Genomic DNA, 12,547 nt, shown 5'->3' with positions numbered 1-12,547 from the left:
ATACGGCAGGGACCTGAAGAGGAGAGAGGTAGGGGGTGGGCGGGAACTGGGGAGGGGAGCAAGTTGGGGCTTGCAGGGCTGCTGTGGGCCTCTCCCCAGGCCCGGAGCTCCCTGCTGCTGGCAAGTGGGAGAGCGGGCCCTTCTCCGGAGCCCCATGCTCCCTCCCTGTCGGCCCTCCTGCTGGGGGGAGTCCTCCGGCACCAGCCCTAGGGCAGCCTGCCTGCACCCCAAACTGCTCATGCCTGGCCCCACCCTAGAGCCTGAACCCCCAGTCAGAACTCTCCCCCCACCCCCCGCATCCCAAGCCTCTGCCTCAGCTCTGAGCCCTCTCCTGAACCCCGCATCCCAACCCTCTCCTCCAGCCTTAAGCCCCCTCCACACCCCAAGCCCCTCATCCACACCTCCACCCCAGACCCCTGATGAAGGAAATGCTTTGTGCATTACCCCGCGTAGCCACACGGTGTCACTGTTGCTCCGTGCAGAAAATGCTCTGTGCATTTCCCCGTGTAGCCACCCAGTGTCACTGTTGCTCCTTAAGGAAATGCTCTGTGCATTACCCTGCATGGCCACACAGTGTCACTGTTGCTCCCTGAAGGAAATGCTCTGTGCATTACCCCGTGTGGCCACACGGTGTCACTGTTGCTCCATGATGGAAATGCTCTGTGCATTACCTCGCATGGCCACACAGTGTCACTGTTGCTCCTTAAGGAAATGCTCTCTGCATTACCCTGCGTGGCCACACAGTGTCACTGTTGCTCCATGTAGAAAATGCTCTGTGCATTACCCCGCGTGGCAACCTAATGTTACTGTTGGTCCATGAAGGAAATGATCTCTGCATTACCTCGGGTGGCCACACAGTGTCACTGTTCCTCCTTAAAAACAACAAGGAGTCTGGTGTCACCTTAAAGACTAACAGATTTATTGGGGCATAAGCTTTCGTGGGTAAAAACCTCACTTCTTCAGATGCATAGAGTGAAAGTTACAGATGCAGGCATTATATACTGACACATGGAGAGCAGGGATTTACTTTGCAAGTGGAGAACCAGTGTTGGCAGGGCCAATTCAATCAGGGTGGATGTAGTCCACTCCCAATAACAGATGAGGAGTGTCAATTCCAGGAGAGGTAAAGCTGCTTCTATAATGAGCCAGCCACTCCCAGTCCCTATTCAAGCCCCGATTAATGGTGTTAAATTTGCAAATGAATTTTAGTTCTGCTGTTTCTCTTTGAAGTCTGTTTCTGAAGTTTTTTTGTTCAATGATAGTGACCTTTAAATCTGTAATAGAATGACCAGGGAGATTGAAGTGTTCACTTACTGGCTTATGTATGTTACCATTCCTGATGTCCGATTTGTGTCCATTTATTCTTTTGCGGAGGGACTGTCCGGTTTGGCCAATGTACATGGCAGAGGGGCATTGCTGGCACATGATGGCATATATAACATTAGTGGATGTGCGGGTGAATGAGCCCTTGATGGTGTGTCTGATGTGGTTGGGTCCTCTGATGGTGTCGCCAGAGTAGATACGGGGACAGAGTAGGCAACGAGGTTTGCTACAGGGATTGGTTCCTGGGTTGGTGTTTCTGTGGTGTGGTGTGTAGTTGCTGGTGAGTATTTGCTTCAGGTTGGGGGGTTGTCTGTAAGCGAGGACTGGCCTGCCTCCCAAGGTCTGTGAGAGTGAGGGATCATTTTCCAGGATAGGTTGTAGATCGTGGATAATGCGCTGGAGAGGTTTTAGCTGAGGGCTGTATGTGATGGCCAGTGGTGTTCTGTTATTGTCCTTGTTGGGCCTGTCCTGTAGTAGGTGATTTCTGGGTACTCGTCTTGCTCTGTCAATCTGTTTCCTCACTTCCCCAGGTGGGTATTGTAGTTTTACGAATGCTTGATAAAGATCTTGTAGGTGTTTGTCTCTGTCTGAGGGGTTGGAGCAAATTCGGTTGTATCTCAGGGCTTGGCTGTAGACAATGGATCATGTGATGTGTCTTGGATGGAAGCTGAAGGCATGTAGGTACGTATAGCGGTCAGTAGGTTGGCGGTCAGTATAGGGTGGTGTTTATGTGACCATCACTTATTTGCACTGTAGTGTCCAGGAAGTGGATCTCTTGTGTGGACTGGTCCAGGCTGAGGTTGATGGTGGGGTGGAAATTGTTGAAGTCCAGGTGGAATTCTTCAAGGGCCTCCTTTCCGTGGGTCCATATGATGAAGATGTCATCAATGTAGCGCAAGTAGAGGAGGGGCACTAGGGGACGAGAGCTGAGGAAGCGTTGTTCTAAGTCAGCCATAAAAATGTTGGCATACTGTGGGGCCATGCGGGTACCCATAGCAGTGCCACTGACTTGAAGGTATAAGTTGTCCCCAAATCTGAAGTGGTTGTGGGTGAGGACAGAGTCACAAAGCTCAGCCACCAGGCGTGCTGTGGCCTCATCAGGGATACTGTTCCTGACAGCTTGTAGTCCATCCTCATGTGGAATATTGGTGTAAAGTGCTTCTACATCCATGGTGGCCAGGATGGTGTTTTCAGGAAGAACACCAATGCATTGTAGTTTCCTCAGGAAGTCGGTGGTGTCTCGAAGATAACTGGGAGTGCTGGTAGCGTAGGGTCTGAGGAGAGAGTCCAAATAGCCAGATAATCCTGCTGTAAGAGTGCCAATGCCTAAGATGATGGAGCATCCAGGGTTTCCGGGTTTATGGATGTTGGGTAGCAGATAGAATACCCCTAGTCGGGGTTCTGGGGTTTTGGACCCAACCACATCAGCCACACCATCAAGGGCTCATTCACCCGCACATCCACTAATGTTATATATGCCATCATGTGCCAGCAATGCCCCTCTGCCATGTACATTGGCCAAACCGGACAGTCCCTCCGCAAAAGAATAAATGGACACAAATCGGACATCAGGAATGGTAACATACATAAGCCAGTAAGTGAACACTTCAGTCTCCCTGGTCATTCTATTACAGATTTAAAAGTCACTATCATTGAACAAAAAAACTTCAGAAACAGACTTCAAAGAGAAACAGCAGAACTAAAATTCATTTGCAAATTTAACACCATTAATCTGGGCTTGAATAGGGACTGGAGTGGCTGGCTCATTACAGAAACAACTTTTCCTCTCCTGGAATTGACACCTCCTCATCTGTTATTGGGAGTGGACTACATCCACCCTGATTGAATTGGCCCTGTCAACACTGGTTCTCCACTTGCGAAGTAACTCCCTGCTCTTCATGTGTCAGTATATAATGCCTGCATCTGTAACTTTCACTCTATGCATCTGAAGAAGTGAGGTTTTTACCCACGAAAGCTTATGCCCCAATAAATCTGTTAGTCTTTAAGGTGCCACCAGACTCCTTTTTATTTTTGTAGATACAGACTAACACGGCTACCCCCTGATACTTGTTCCTCCTTAAGGAAATGCTCGTGCATTACCCCACATGGCCACACACTGTCACTGTTGTTCCATGAAGGAAATGCTCTGTTCATTACCTCACGTGGCCACACAGTGTCACTGTTGTTCCATGAAGGAAATGCCCTGTGCATTACCTCGCGTGGCCACACAGAGTCACTGTTGCTCCATGCAGGAAATGCTCTGTGCATTACCTCGCGTGGCCACACAGTGTCACTGTTGTTCCATGAAGGAAATGCTCTGTGCATTACCCTGCATGGCCACACAGTGTCACTCTTGCTCCATGAAGGAAATGCTCTGTGCTTTAGCTCGCGTGGCCAGACAGTGTCACTGTTGCTCCATGTAGAAAATGGTTTGTGCATTACCCCACGTGGCCACCCACTGTCACTGTTATTTCTTAAGGAAATGGTCACTGCATTACCCCACGTGGCCACACAGTGTCACTGTTGCTCCATGAAGGAAATGCCCTGTGCAGTACCTCACATGGCCACACAGTGTCACTGTTGTTCGCTGCAGAAAATGCTCTGGGCATTACCTCGCATGACCACATGGTGTCACTGTTGCTCCTTGAAGGAAATGCTCTCTGCATTATCTTCGATGGCCACACGGTGTCACTGTTGCTCCATGAAGGAAATGCTTTGTGCATTACCTTCGGTGGCCACACAGTGTCACTGTTGCTCCTTGAGGAAATGCTCTGTGCATTACCCCGCGTGGTCACTCGGTGTCACTGTTGCTCCATGTAGAAAATGCTCTGTGCATTACCCCGCGTGGCCACACAGTGTCACTGTTGCTCCATGTAGAAAATGCTCTGTGCATTACCACACGTGGCCACACAGTGTCACTGTTTCTCCTTAAGGAAATGCTCGTGCATTACCCCACGTGGCCACACAGTGTCACTGTTGCTCCATGAAGGAAATGCTCGTGCATTACCCCACGTGGCCACACAGTGTCACTGTTGCTCCATGAAGGAAATGCTCTGTGCATTACCTTGGGTGGCCACACGGTGTCACTGTTGCTCCATTCAGGAAATGCTCTGTTCATTACCTCGCGTGGCCACACAGTGTCACTGTTGTTCCATGAAGGAAATGCTCTGTGCATTACCCCGTGTGGCCACACAGTGTCACTGTTGTTCCATGAAGGAAATGCTCTGTGCATTACCCCGTGTGGCCACACAGTGTCACTGTTGCTCCATGAAGGAAATGCCCTGTGCAGTACCTCACAGGGCCACACAGTGTCACTGTTGTTCGCTGCAGAAAATGCTCTGTGCATTACCTCGCGTGGCTACATGGTGTCACTGTTGCTCCATGAAGGAAATGCTCTGTGCATTACCTTCGGTGGCCACATAGTGTCAGTGTTGCTCCATGAAGGAAATGCTGTGTGCATTACCCCATGTGGCCACACAGTGTCACTGTTGCTCCATGAGGGAAATGCCCTGTGCAGTACCTCACATGGCCACACAGTGTCACTGTTGTTTGCTGCAGAAAATGCTCTGGGCATTACCTCGCATGACCACATGGTGTCACTGTCGCTCCATGAAGGAAATGCTGTGTGCATTACCCCGCATAGCCATATGGTGTCACTGTTGCTCCTTAAGGAAATGCTCGTGCATTACCCCGCGTGGCCACAAAGTGTCACTGTTGCTCCATGCAGTCGATGCATGCGGGCAGTGGACCCCATGCGTCCCCCGGCTCCTTCCTCGCTGCGCTCAGGCTTTGCGGCTCCCGGGAGTGTGAGCTGCCACCATTGCTGCCACTCCAAGAGCAGGCTCCGGGCTCCGCGCCCCGGCAGTGGCTCACATGCCCGGGAGCCGGAGACCCCGAGCACAGCGAGGGGGGAGCTGGGGTGCGCACGGGGGCCTCTGCCCGCATGCATCTGCTGCAGCTGCAGGCGCCCCCGGGGGGACTCCTTTCCGCAACCTGGGCAGGAGGGGCAAGGGGCACGGCTGCTCCCCGCTAGCGGCGCTGCCACCTTTGCAGGGCTCCTCCCCCCCGCGCCGCACCGGCTCCTCCATGGTGGGGGCTCGCTGCCCCCACAAGCCGACGTTCTGGCTCTCTGGTGTCTCCGGAAGGCGGTTCCTCCCTGCCAAGCCAGGGCACCGCTTTTTGGCTCCCCCTAGGGCCATCCTTAGGATTTATGGGGCCCTATGCATTATTATTAAACTGGTGCCCCTATGCCTGACGGCAGCCTGAGCTTGCAGCCCGGCGGGGGCGGAGGCACAAAGCAGAAAGAATAACAAGATGCCCGTCCCGCCTCACGGTGGCTTAGAGTCACAGTTCCCCACGGAGATCCCTGTATCTTCTCCCTCACGTGAAATGGACATGCAGAAGGTACCTAATTAAAAGCACTAAACTTGGGAATAAAAAATGTCAGTCACAGGTTTTTTGATATGCCCTGAAGTTTGTCAGACATTTATTTGCAAAAACTTTGTAGTACGGGTGAGTAAGCTGTCTTTCTGAATACAACATTAAATATTATGGAATACATGATGCAGCTCTTTTCTGTTTTACATTTTCTTAATCAGTATTTCTAAGCTGATTTTATATTTTAAATGTACTCTAAACCTTCATAAAGTTATCATTCCAGATTACTACATATTTAACTCACTGAAACAGAAAATATTTTCAGTTTATCAGTTACAGAGGTTTAGTTTGTTCATAACAATGTTCATTGCTTTTAGAAAAAGGGAACACTAATTTACTGTGTGTGATCTCCATAACAATACACGTTTATGAAATTTCACCAACTTTAAAAAATATGTTTCCAAAGATTGTAGGCACAACAAAGGATTTTATATCTTACTAAGGTACTGATTTTGCTTAAAACTAGTTCATCAAAAGATAGTCAGAAGTAAAGAAGGGGAAACTCTTCGTCCAGCTATCTGGAAGCAAAGGTCTGTTGTCCGTTTAAGGGCTCTCTTCAGTGGGGGTTGGGGGAGAGGGGTGAAGGGAGAAATGGATGAGCAGAAAGGACTGGAAGACTTTGGAAGTAAGTTTTTTTACTATAGTAATTAACATGTGTATTTTAGATAAGGGAGGTCTTTTGAAGGATTTATTTAAAAAATCATATGTCTGAAGATCCAAGCATTTAAGGCTAAAGATGATTGTGCATCTAAAAATCTATGCAAGGATTTTTTAGAGATGTGATTTTATAATCTTCACCAACTCACTAATGAAATATTTTGAAAGCAAATTTCAAACTAAGATCCTGTAGACTGACATGTCCTGAGTAAATATGACCGTCATGCACAACTGTTTTTGTCAGTACATTCAGAAACTGACAGTATATACCTGGTTTCAGAAGAAGTGGGCTGTAGTCCACGAAAGCTTATGGTCTAATAAATTTGTTAGTCTCTAAGGCCTTGGCTACACTGGCAATTCACAGCGCTGCACTTGCTGCGATCAGGGGTGTGAAAAAACACACACACCCCCGAGCGCAGCAAGTGCAGTGCTGTAAAGCGCCAGTGTAATCAGTGCCTGCAGCGCTGCACGCTCGCTCGCAGCGCTGCAAGCTATTCCCCTCGGAGAGGTGGAGTACTTGCAGCGCTGCGAGAGAGCTCTCCCAGCGCTGGCGGCGCGACTACACTCGTGCTTCACAGCGCTGCCGCTGCAGCGCTGTGAATCCGCGAGTGTAGCCAAGGCCTCAGGTGCCACCCACCTGTTTATGCTCTCTGTATGTGTGTATATATATCTCCTCAATATATGTTCCATTCTATATGCATCCGAAGAAGTGGGCTGTAGTCCACGAAAGCTTATGCTCTAATAAATTTGTTAGTCTCTAAGGTGCCACAAGTACTCCTGTTCTTCTTTTTGCGGATACAGACTAACTCGGCTGCTACTCTGAAACAAGTACTCCTGTTCTTTTTGAATATATACCTGGGGGTTGGCAAATGCCTGTTAAGTGGCTTCATTACCCCTTGAATGGCTCTTTAACAATTTCAGTGTTGTGCTGATAGGTCTGGCAGGCTGGAGGCTTTTTCTCTTTTAACTACTAGATCCCCTTCCCAGGAAGACTCCGAGCCTGCAGGAAGGGTCAGAACAGGGATAGGAAATCCAGAAGGGTGGACACTGAGACCCAGTGGGAGCCCCTAACCACTTGGCACCCTAGGCGGCTAGTTCGCCTAGTGGTTGCACCAGTCCTGCATACCACTAAGCCACTGATGCCTATTGAACTTATCCATAGAGCAGCCCCATGGACTCTCTCTCTCCTCTCCTCTCATTGTGCCGTCTCCCTTCATAGGACAAGGGCAGGTGTGGTAGGTGTGCATCCCCACAGGCTAGGTCTCGGGAGTCATGAAGAAGTAGGAGGGGACGAAAATCATGCAGGGCAGTGGGTGCGAGAATGGAGCGGTGACTGTCGGTGTTAACTCGGTCTCTGTTCATTGAGGGGGGCAGATGTAGATATGATGGAAAAGGGAGGCAGGGATGAGGGCAAGAGCTCTGTGTAATGACGGCTCATGCTTGGCTTTTGCAGCTGCTCTTACAGAGAAATTGTTGTTCAGGAGCCCTAGGCAGAGGAGAAGCTGGCAGAAGTGGATCTGAGCAGCTTGGACATCCTTCTAAGCAGATATGAACAGTCCTCAGCTTTCTGCCTCCCTCATAACTACACTTCAGAACTTTTAGCGGCACGGCTGAAGCCTAAGATAAATGCATGGTAGTAGCTGAGTACACACGGCTGCTTCTCTTTAGGTGAGGCTTGGTTTCTCATAAAAGTTTTCCTCCTTGTTCTGGGTGTGGGAGGAGAATTTCCCTATTTTGGGATTAGCTGTGGGATTACGACCAGGGGACGAGACAATAGTCTCTTCTGCACAGTGACTCTCTTGGGTGCAGGTGCAACGGGCTGCTTAACATTAGAACGTAAGAATGGCAATACTGGGTCAGACCAAAGGTCCATCTAGCCCAGTATCCTGTCTTCCAACTGGCTAATACCAGGTGCTTCAGAGGGAATGAATAGAACAGGTAATCGTGAAGTGATCCATCCTGTGTCGCCCATTCCCAGCTTCTGGCAAACAGAGGATAAGGACACCATCCCTGCCCATGCTGACTAATAGCCATCGATGGACCTATTCTCCATGAATTGACCTAGTCCTTTTTTGAACCCTATTATAGTCTTGACTTTCACAGCATTCTCTGGCCAGCAATTCCAGAGGTTGAGTGTGCGTTGTGTGCTTTTTAATTGTATCTATAAAGGTGTAATGGGACAGGGAGAAGAAGAACATACACCGATGATAACTTTTGTTTTTCCCTCTTGTATTCTGCTTAGTAGGAAGGAGAAAGAAGTCAAGGGTAAGAGCCCACCCCCGGTGTGAGATGGAAGGCACGCAAGAGCCATGAGACAGTGAGCATTGTTGATGCCAGGCTATGGCAATGCCATCTAGCTGGAAACGGAGCAGCCGTCACTGTCAGTGAGCTAAGTGTCTGGTTTGGTGAGGAGTCTGGTCACGGCCCACATGGCTCCAGGCAGGGATGCGCCGTTAGCTTGGTCTGTACAAAATCAGTACCTTAGTACTGGGCTAGCTTGATTATCACTTCAAAAGTTTTTTTCTCTTAATTAATTGGCCTCTCAGAGGTGGTAAGACAACTCCCACCTGTTTATGCTCTCTGTATGTGTGTATATATATCTCCTCAATATATGTTCCATTCTATATGCATCCGAAGAAGTGGGCTATAGTCCACGAAAGCTTATGCTCTAATAAATTTGTTAGTCTCTAAGGTGCCACAAGTCCTCCTGTTCTTCTTTTTGCGGATACAGACTAACACGGCTGCTACTCTGAAACCTTTCATTATGCAAGGCACTGCATTTAGCCGTATGGAGTGGAAATCCATCAACCTCATGAAAAAACTCGTACAGATACAGACAGACATCATCTTCCTTTCCAAATGCAAGCAGATGGACATCATACCAAAAGGACTAAAGGTAAAAAATCCATTACAATCTACATATCACACAGACTATGCTGAGAGACTGTGTCACACACTCTCAAAGAAACTGCGAAATCACCTGATCAGCATCCTATACAGCAAACAGGGAAAGATTAAGAATGAGCTCTCAGAACTGGATACTCTCATAAGAAACCAACCTTCCACACAAACTTCCTCATGGATAGACTTTACAAAAACTAGACAAGCCATTTACAAGACAAACTTTGCCTCTCTACAAAGGAAAAAGGACACTAAACTATCTAAACTGCTACATGCCACAAGCAGCCACAACAGTAGTTCCCTTAACCCACCCAGCAATATTGTTAATCTTTCCAGCTATACTCTTAGCCCAGCAGAAGAGTCTGTCCTATCTCGGGGCCTCTCCTTTTGTCCCTCCAGACCCATGAATATGATACAGTTCTGCGGTGACCTAGAATCCTACTTTCGACGTCTCCGACTCAAAGAATATTTCCAACATACCTCTGAACAGCATACTAACCCACAGAATCCTCCCTACCAGCACTACAAAAAAAAGGATTCTGCGTGGACTCCTCCGGACGGTCGAAACAACAGACTGGATTTCTACATAGAGTGCTTCCGTCGACGTGCAAAGGCTGAAATTGTGGAAAAGCAACATCACTTGCCACATAACCTCAGCCATGCAGAACACAACGCCATCTACAGCCTCAGAAACAACCCTGACATCATAATCAAAAAGGCTGACAAAGGAGGTGCTGTCGTCATCATGAATAAATTGGAATATGACCAGGAGGCTGCTAGACAGCTCTCTAACACCACATTCTACAGGCCATTATCCTCTGATCCCACTGAGGATTACCTAAAGAAACTACACCATCTGCTAAAAAAACTCCCTGACAAAGCACAGGAACAAATCTGTACAGACACATGCCTAGAACCCCGACCAGGGGTATTCTATTTGCTACCCAAGATCCATAAACCTGGATATCCTGGACGCCCCATCATCTCAGGCATTGGCACCCTAACATCAGGCTTGTCTGGTTATGTAGACTCTCTCCTCAGACCCTACGCTACCAGCACTCCCAGCTATCTTCGAGACACCACTGACTTCCTGAGGAAACTACAATCCATCGGTGATCTTCCAGAAAACACCATCCTGGCCACTATGGACGTAGAAGCCCTCTACACCAATATTCCACACAAAGATGGACTACAAGCTATCAGGAACAGTATCCCTGATAATATCACAGCTAACCTGGTGGCTGAACTTTGTGATTTTGTCCTCACCCACAACTATTTCACATTTGGGGACAATATATACCTTCAAGTCAGCGGCACTGCTATGGGTACCCGCATGGCCCCACAATATGCCAACATTTTTATGGCTGACTTAGAACAACGCTTCCTTAGCTCTCGTCCCCTAACGCCCCTACTCTACTTGCGCTACATTGATGACATCTTCATCATCTGGACCCATGGAAAAGAAGCCCTTGAGGAATTTCACCATGATTTCAATAATTTCCATCCCACCATCAACCTCAGCCTAGATCAATCCACACAAGCGGTCCATTTCCTGGACACTACTGTGCTAATAAGCGATGGTCACATAAATACCACCCTATACCGGAAACCTACTGACCGCTACACTTACCTACATGCCTCCAGCTTCCATCCAGGACACACCACACGATCCATTGTCTACAGCCAAGCTCTAAGATATAACCGCATTTGCTCCAATCCCTCGGATAGAGACAAGCACCTACAAGATCTCTATCAAGCATTCTTAAAACTACAATACCCACCTGCTGAAGTGAAAAAACAGATTGACAGAGCCAGACGAGTACCCAGAAGTCACCTCCTACAAGACAGGCCCAACAAAGAAAATAACAGAACACCACTAGCTGTCACCTTCAGCCCCCAACTAAAACCTCTCCAGCGCATCATCAGAGATCTACAACCTATCCTGAAAGATGATCCTTTACTCTCACAGATCTTTGGAGACAGACCTGTCCTCGCTTACAGACAACCCCCCAACCTAAAGCAAATACTCACCAGCAACCACACATCACTGAACAAAACCACTAACCCAGGAACCTATCCTTGTAACAAACCCCGATGTCAACTCTGTCCACATATCTATTCCAGTGACATCATCATAGGACCTAATCACATCAGCCATACCATCAGGGGCTCGTTCACCTGCACATCTACCAATGTGATATATGCCATCATGTGCCAGCAATGCCCCTCTGCCATGTACATTGGCCAAACCGGACAGTCTCTACGCAAAAGAATTAATGGACACAAATCTGACATCAGGAATCAAAATACTCAAAAACCAGTGGGAGAACACTTTAACCTGTCTGATCATTCAGTGACAGACCTGCGGGTGGCTATATTACAACAGAAAAACTTCAAAAACAGACTCCAACGAGAAACTGCTGAGCTAGAATTGATATGCAAACTAGACACAATCAACTCCGGTTTGAATAAGGACTGGGAATGGTTGGGCCATTACAAACATTGAAATCTATTTCCCCTTGTAAGTATTCTCACACTTGTTATCTAACTGTCTGTCTGTACTGGGCTAGCTTGATTATCACTTCAAAAGTTTTTTTCTCTTAATTAATTGGCCTCTCAGAGGTGGTAAGACAACTCCCACCTGTTTATGCTCTCTGTATGTGTGTATATATATCTCCTCAATATATGTTCCATTCTATATGCATCCGAAGAAGTGGGCTATAGTCCACGAAAGCTTATGCTCTAATAAATTTGTTAGTCTCTAAGGTGCCACAAGTCCTCCTGTTCTTCTTTTTGCGGATACAGACTAACACGGCTGCTACTCTGAAACCTTTCATTAAATCCTTTGTTATGCCTACAATCTTTGGAAACATATTTTTTAAAGTTGGTGAAATTTCATAAACGTGTATTGTTGGGTGAGCTTCCCTGGTCATGCCACTCTAGGTATCCTCTCTGAAGCAGGCCATATTCAGTAGCGGACGTGAGCAGGGGTCTGAGAGTAGCCCTCGGCCTGTGTCTCCAGTCACCAAGTTGCACCACACATGTTATGTGGAGGGTCCAGAGCTCTGCACAGCACTCCGGGCTGACCTGCTCCAGGCTGGGCTCCTGGGTCCTAACCCTCGTGGTTACTGCTCCCCGAGGGCTCTGCTGGCCCTGGAGCCCGACCCCAACCCGAGCGGCTCTTAAGGTCTGTGAGCGGTCGAAGGGCGGCCGGGAACTGAGGAGCAGC

At 48.2% G+C, this 12,547-nt stretch overlaps 1 protein-coding gene across 34 annotated transcripts in view; it reads left to right on the top strand.

The window, feature by feature from the left end:
- Positions 1-12,547, top strand: part of LOC135977977 (uncharacterized) — a 143,872-nt gene that overhangs the window by 96,622 nt on the left and 34,703 nt on the right. For 28 of the 34 annotated variants that reach the window (XR_010595398.1, XR_010595397.1, XR_010595395.1 and 25 more), the window contains 2 exons: positions 8,663-8,682; positions 9,149-11,839. The exons of 3 other annotated variants lie outside the window; for them this stretch is intronic. The gene's annotated coding sequence lies outside the window, so the exon portion shown is untranslated. Of the gene's footprint in view, positions 1-7,870; positions 8,086-8,659; positions 8,683-9,148; positions 11,840-12,547 lie in introns of all 34 variants that reach the window. 3 more of the 34 variants (XR_010595421.1, XR_010595423.1, XR_010595425.1) reach the window with 3 other exon arrangements.

The sequence above is a fragment of the Chrysemys picta genome, unplaced genomic scaffold, assembly GCF_011386835.1.
Source record: "Chrysemys picta bellii isolate R12L10 unplaced genomic scaffold, ASM1138683v2 scaf90, whole genome shotgun sequence".
NCBI lineage: Eukaryota > Metazoa > Chordata > Testudines > Emydidae > Chrysemys > Chrysemys picta.
The sequence above is the reverse complement of the archived record's forward strand: the minus strand, read 5'-3'. Positions and strand labels throughout refer to the sequence as shown.